We start from the raw sequence: 5,737 nt of genomic DNA on the forward strand, positions 1-5,737 counted from the left end.
GTATAAGGGGAAGAAAGACCCTGTGACCAACATGTTTGTCTCTGGTTCCTGACCCGTTGTGATTAGATTTCATGAGTGTGAAGATCTTGTCCTTGTTCATGGTGGATATATCACATCTAAACTCCCGATGCAGCTAAAGTGCCGCTGAGATCTGGGAAAGTTACTGGAGTAAAGCAGCTTGAGGGATCACTCCCTTCCCAAAGCAACTTTTACAGCCCCACTGTAACCTCAGGCGTCACGTAAGGGATGGGCTTCACCCTGCACAGCGGTTGTGAGCCAAGACTTTGTGAGGTTGTTCATTTGTTCCTTCTACTCTCGTCACCATGGCCAAGGACTCCATTCAGTGTGTTTAATGATTGTTCCGTCATACACCCTAGAATATAACAGTCATAGGTAGAGGGAAGCAAAGACTATCTTTCTAAGTCTCAGGCTCATGATCTGTAAAATGAGAAAATAGTTTTACTCCTTTCATGAGGCAGTTGTCAGGATTAAGTGAGATAATGAATGTCAAGTATTTGGCGCAGTGAACATTACCCTTATTGTTGGAGAATAATGGACGGTAGTGTTGAATGAAGGCAGGGACCTGGCAGAAGAAGAGAAAGGACAACGAAAAGGAAGGAAGACCAGATTTACTGCAGGACTGAGTGGTAGAGGAGGGGGGTCTTTTAGTTGCAAACAGAGACGGAACAATCTGTTAGTTCTTCAATCCTGGTTTCCACCAGCCAGAGAGCCATAGAATTTCTGGCATGAGACTTAGAGATTATCTAATTTAACCATGTTACAGGAAAGAAAAATGAGTTGTAGGGCTTATTCAAAGTTGGCTAGTGGCAGCTCCAGGACAGGAATCCAGGACTCCTGACTTTGATTCTGGTGTCGTTTTCCCACTAATCACATTGCTTTAGGTTAATCAGGGTATTTGCAAGCATGAGACTAAGATAGTACTTGTCTGTGTTATATGAACTCACTTTAGAGCCTTGAGTTGCTGAAATACAATATGGAATTGAGGGAGGGCAAGGGATTATAACTTTAAATCAAAAGGACAACTTACATGGACTCTTAGTTCTCCTTGGCACAGTATTCTCAGGTTTATGGTGCATTCAATACATTTCTTCCTAGAAAGGCTACCTGTAATGGGATTTTTTCCCCATTACGAGAGAACTATGGTTCTTTTTGTGTGTGACCTCTTCAAAATGCTTTCTATTATCTTTACTTTTTTTTTATTATCTTTACTTTTTATATAACCTTATAGAGACTTATTTCTCAGTAAGCTCCTAAATATGAATAGTAGTAAGTTGATTTTATGGGCTAATATATTTTGAATAGAGTTATGCTTTCTGAGCTTTCCCTAGAAAAAAGTCTTATTTTTGTAGGATTGCATCTATCTTTTATACACATGGCTACTGGACAAAAGAAAAGTAGAAAGTAGTCCATTGGATTGTTTCTAAACTTTTAGAGGCTGCGAAAATGGAAGGATATTTTCCTTTAGTCCCAGACACAGAGAGAGTCTACCAGTTTCTTGGTTCATTTTTAATGCTGGTAATGAGCATATTCAAATAAATATTCAGTTCAGTTCAGTTGCTCAGTCATGTCTGACTCTTTGCAACCCCATGGGCTGCAGCACGTCAGGCCTCCCTGTCCATTGCCAACTCCTGGAGTTTTCTCAAACTCATGTCCATTGAGTTGGTGATGCCATCCAACCATCTCATCCTCTGTCATCCCCTTCTCCTCCTGCCTTCAATCTTTCCCAGGATCAGGGTCTTTTCAAATGAGTCAGTTCTTCCCACCAGGTGGCCAAAGTATTGGAGTTTCAGCTTCAGCATCAGTCCTTCCAATAAATATTCAGGACTGATTTCCCTTAGGATGGACTGGTTGGATCTCCTTGCAGTCCAAGGGACTCTCAATATTTTAAAAGCGATTGTCCCATAAAGATAAAAATTATCCCTTTCCTCCCATTCTCATATATGCATATCAATATGGATGAAGATAACAATCGGAACTATGATAATGTTATTTTGAAACATTATGTCTCTTGTGGCTTCCAATGACAAAAGTACATATTTATTGAATGAAACATGGAAGTTGTGGAAGAAACTAAGAATGAATTGTCCTTTGGTTCTAGAAAACTTTCTCCACTCTTTGCTGATGGTCGCCTCCTGGCTGTTTTCTTGGTTTTCCTTTCATGGTTCTATGAGGACCTAGACTTCTTGTTGTTTGTGTGATCTTATGACTGTACTGTTCCCGAGGGTTTTGGAATCCTCTTATTGGGATCTCTGAATCTGCCATGCAGAGAGAAAAAGACAGGGAGGGTCACCTTGGGGGATTTTAATGGGCCAAACCTAGAGCTGAGATATATCATTACATTCATATTTTATTGGTCAAACTCTGTTATATACCATCACACCTAAATGGAAGGCAAGTTGGGAAAATGTAATCTAGCTTGTGCCTGGAAAGGTTTTGTGAACACTCAAGAAAATTTTATGGTTGCTTGTTCTGTTGGTACTTAGGACTGTCTCATATTCCTCCCATGTGTAGAACACATCATCCAAGACAGACAGCCTATCTGATTGCTGCATCCATTTCCAGGTTTGACATTTCTGGGTGGGATGCAGTCCCTTTCTGAGGGCTGGAAGTGACATCTTCTAAGCTATAGACATATGAACAGGGAAGGAAAGTTATCTTTCCCTACCCACTTAGGATGGTGGAGCAGGCACAGGATAAACACAAAGAAAACTCTACTGGGAAAAGAAAGGGATGGGCGACATGGCAATCTCTGGTTCATAGATTCTGAAATTCTATTAAAAAAGCGTTCTTAAGGCTTTCTAACCTGAGGTGGAAGAAATTCTTTCCTTGGCCCTGATTCTGCTTTCAGAGAGGAATTTCCTTGATCACTGCTCTGCACAGACCCTGGCTTTCCTTTTGGGAAGTTCTTTCTCATCCATTACCCTTTATACTCACATCAGACACAGACTTTGGTGAGAATGCCTTTTCTGGGAGTGTGTGTAGCTTCCATTGTCCCTTCCTTCCTGAAGGGTTGTGTTAAAACTTTTCCAAAAGAGGCATCTTTAAACCATCCTCCTGATTTCTTTGGTAGTTCCACCAAAATTCTGACAGTTTTCAATCTATTCACTTTTGGTAAGTTCCATATGCTGGTTACCATGCAGATAGATTTCGCCTATATGTAATTCATAAGCTTTCCCTGTCTTCACTATTGTGTCTCTCAACTGAAGACTGGATGCCGTAAGTCAGGGTTTGGCTGGGAAGGTGGCACCCTTATTTTGATGTCTGTTGCAAGGCTGAGTTACTTTGCCTAGCTGAGAAGTCTTATTGGATTTTGTTGCTTAAGGTGTCTAAACACCTTCTCTCCTTGTATTTGGGCTTCTCTTGTGGCTCAGCTGGTAAAGAATCCGCCTGCAATGCGGGAGACCTAGGTTTGATCCCTAGGTTGGGGATATCCCCTGGAAAAGGGAAAGGCTACCCACTCCAGTATTCTGGCCTAGAGAATTCCATGGACTGTATAGTCCATGGGGTCACAAAGAGTCAGACACGGCTGAGTGACTTTCACTTTCTCTTCATATTTGGGGAAAGGAGAAACAGATTTTCTAACCTCGTGAAGCATTTGAATTTGTTTATTCCCTTCTGTAATTGCTTGGAAACCAGACAAATTTTTGCCTGAGCTCATCTTTTCCACATAATACCTTGCTGAAGGCTGGCAATAGGAGACAATACAGAACACTTTCCAACCACTTATTTTAAAGCTACAGATGCATAGGCAGCAGCCTGTCTTTCAAGTTATCACGGACAGCAGTTTTATCAAGTATTTTGCCTGGCATTGCAGGTGTCTCTAGCCTTCCAAACTCTCATGTTTGTTTACTTGAACCCCATGTCAGTCTCACATATTTTAGGATTCTTTGGTTATTTTTTTGTCATAAAACTCTCCACTTCAGAGTAATAGGTTCTAGGTAAGTTATTCTTTATCCTAATAAAGAATAATTAGTTATAAAACATTCTCAAATCATAATGATTTAACACTGTAAAACTTGACACCTTGATCACCCAAAGCTGTTTCCTATAACTGAGTGAGGCTGGAGACTGGCCAGCTGGGCTGTGCTGCTGTCTAGACTTTCTGGTCAAGTGGTGTGTGTTTAGTAGCTCAGTCATGTCCGACTCTGCAACCTCATGGACTGTAGCCTGCCAGGTTCCTCTGTCCATGAGCTTCTCCAGGAAATAATACTGGAGTGGTTGCCGTTCCTTTCTCCAGGAGATCTTCCCAACCCAGGGATTGAACCTGGGTCTCCTGCATTGCAGGCAGATTCTTTACCGTCTGAGCCCCCAGGGAAGCTGTGTTCAAGTGGGTCCACAGGCTGTGCTCTGTGACGGGGGTGGGGTCATGGCTGTGCTCCCTTCCGGTGAAGCTCCGGCTCTGTCAGCAGCTGTGTCAGTCCCTAGGCTGGGCTCCACTGCTGGGTGATGTAGTGGGCTGGGCTCTGGGGCTGCCCAGTATCACTGTTCAGGCTCCCTAGTTCTGTGGGGCCAGAGGCTATGCCCAACGACTGGACAGAGCTGCTGGCTTGGTTTCCTGTCTGAGTGGGACTGCAGGATGGGCTGCTTTGTGGCTGTCCAGGGTCTCTGGCTAGGCTTCATGGTCAGGTGGGACTGGAAGCTAGGCTCAGCCATTGGGGAGAAACTGGAAATTTGCTTCCCTACCTGAGCAGGGCTGTAGAACAGGCTTCATTCATGACAGGTGTAGCCTCTTGGCTGGGGATCCAGGTCAAGCAGAATTGCCAACCTAGCTCCCTGACCAAATAAGGTAAATGGTTAAGCTCTGTGAATGGGCACAGTTGCTGGCTGGGTCTCTGCCCAGGGACAGCTGACGGAGGAACGTAATCCTCCGAGATCTGAGTACTGATTGCTGTAAGCCCTCCTCTGCTTCTCTGTCTCTATCTGGTCCCCACTGGTCTAACTCTGTAGATTGTCCCCATGATCCTTGTGAGGCGAGACCCAAGTGGGCTTCCTGAGAAGTGTTCCATAAGGCTGGGGCAGCTAGATACCCACCTGTGCTCTCTCTTTCCCCTGGAGAGGCCACAGGCCCAGCGGGCTTCTTGGCATGATGCTGTGCCAAGCTGGGGGAGGTTGGCAGCCAAGGTAAAGCTGTGCTTCTTTCCTGCTTGTGTGGTCCTTCTGTCACTCAGGGAGATTCTTCAAGCTCACCCTCAGGTTCTGGGATTCTCATGATGGTGTCTAGTCCGTGCATAATTGGTTGCTGGTCTTCTTGGTGAGGGGAACTGAGGTTGGAAATGATCTGGGTTGCCATCTTGACGTCACCTCCCCTGTTTCTTTTTTTTTTTCCCTCCCCTGTTTCTTAAATAGATTTTCAATCAATAGACTTTAGCCTCTGTTCAGCTCCGCTTCTAGCGATATGTGTTTTCACCAATTTTGATTCTTCAGGGGAGAGTATGGTATAAATTGGTCTTCCCAGGTGGCATTAGTGGTAAAGAACTCGCCTGCCAGATAAGGAGATGTAAGAGACGTGAGTCGATCCCTAGGACAGGAAGATCCCCTGGAGAAGGGCATTGCAGCCAACTCCAGTATTCTTGCCTGGAGAATCCCATGGACAGAGGAGCCTGGTGAGCTATGTCCATAGAGTCACAAAGAGTTGGACACGACTGAAGTGACTTAGCACAAGCAAACACAGTGTAAACTGGTTTGTTTTTGGCTTTCTTCAGCACTGCCAGGATTT

At 44.3% G+C, this 5,737-nt stretch overlaps 1 long non-coding RNA gene across 1 annotated transcript; it reads right to left on the reverse strand.

The window, feature by feature from the left end:
• Nucleotides 1–2,050: 2,050 nt before the first annotated feature.
• LOC113891872 lies at nt 2,051–5,268 on the reverse strand. The gene is made up of 2 exons (XR_003510894.1): nt 5,053–5,268; nt 2,051–2,276 (listed from the first exon to the last, which is right to left on the reverse strand). It is a non-coding gene; the product is annotated as an uncharacterized LOC113891872 (long non-coding RNA).
• Between the last annotated feature and the right edge of the window lie 469 nt (nt 5,269–5,737).

This window comes from Bos indicus x Bos taurus, chromosome 4 (assembly GCF_003369695.1).
Source record: "Bos indicus x Bos taurus breed Angus x Brahman F1 hybrid chromosome 4, Bos_hybrid_MaternalHap_v2.0, whole genome shotgun sequence".
Classification (NCBI taxonomy): domain Eukaryota; kingdom Metazoa; phylum Chordata; class Mammalia; order Artiodactyla; family Bovidae; genus Bos; species Bos indicus x Bos taurus.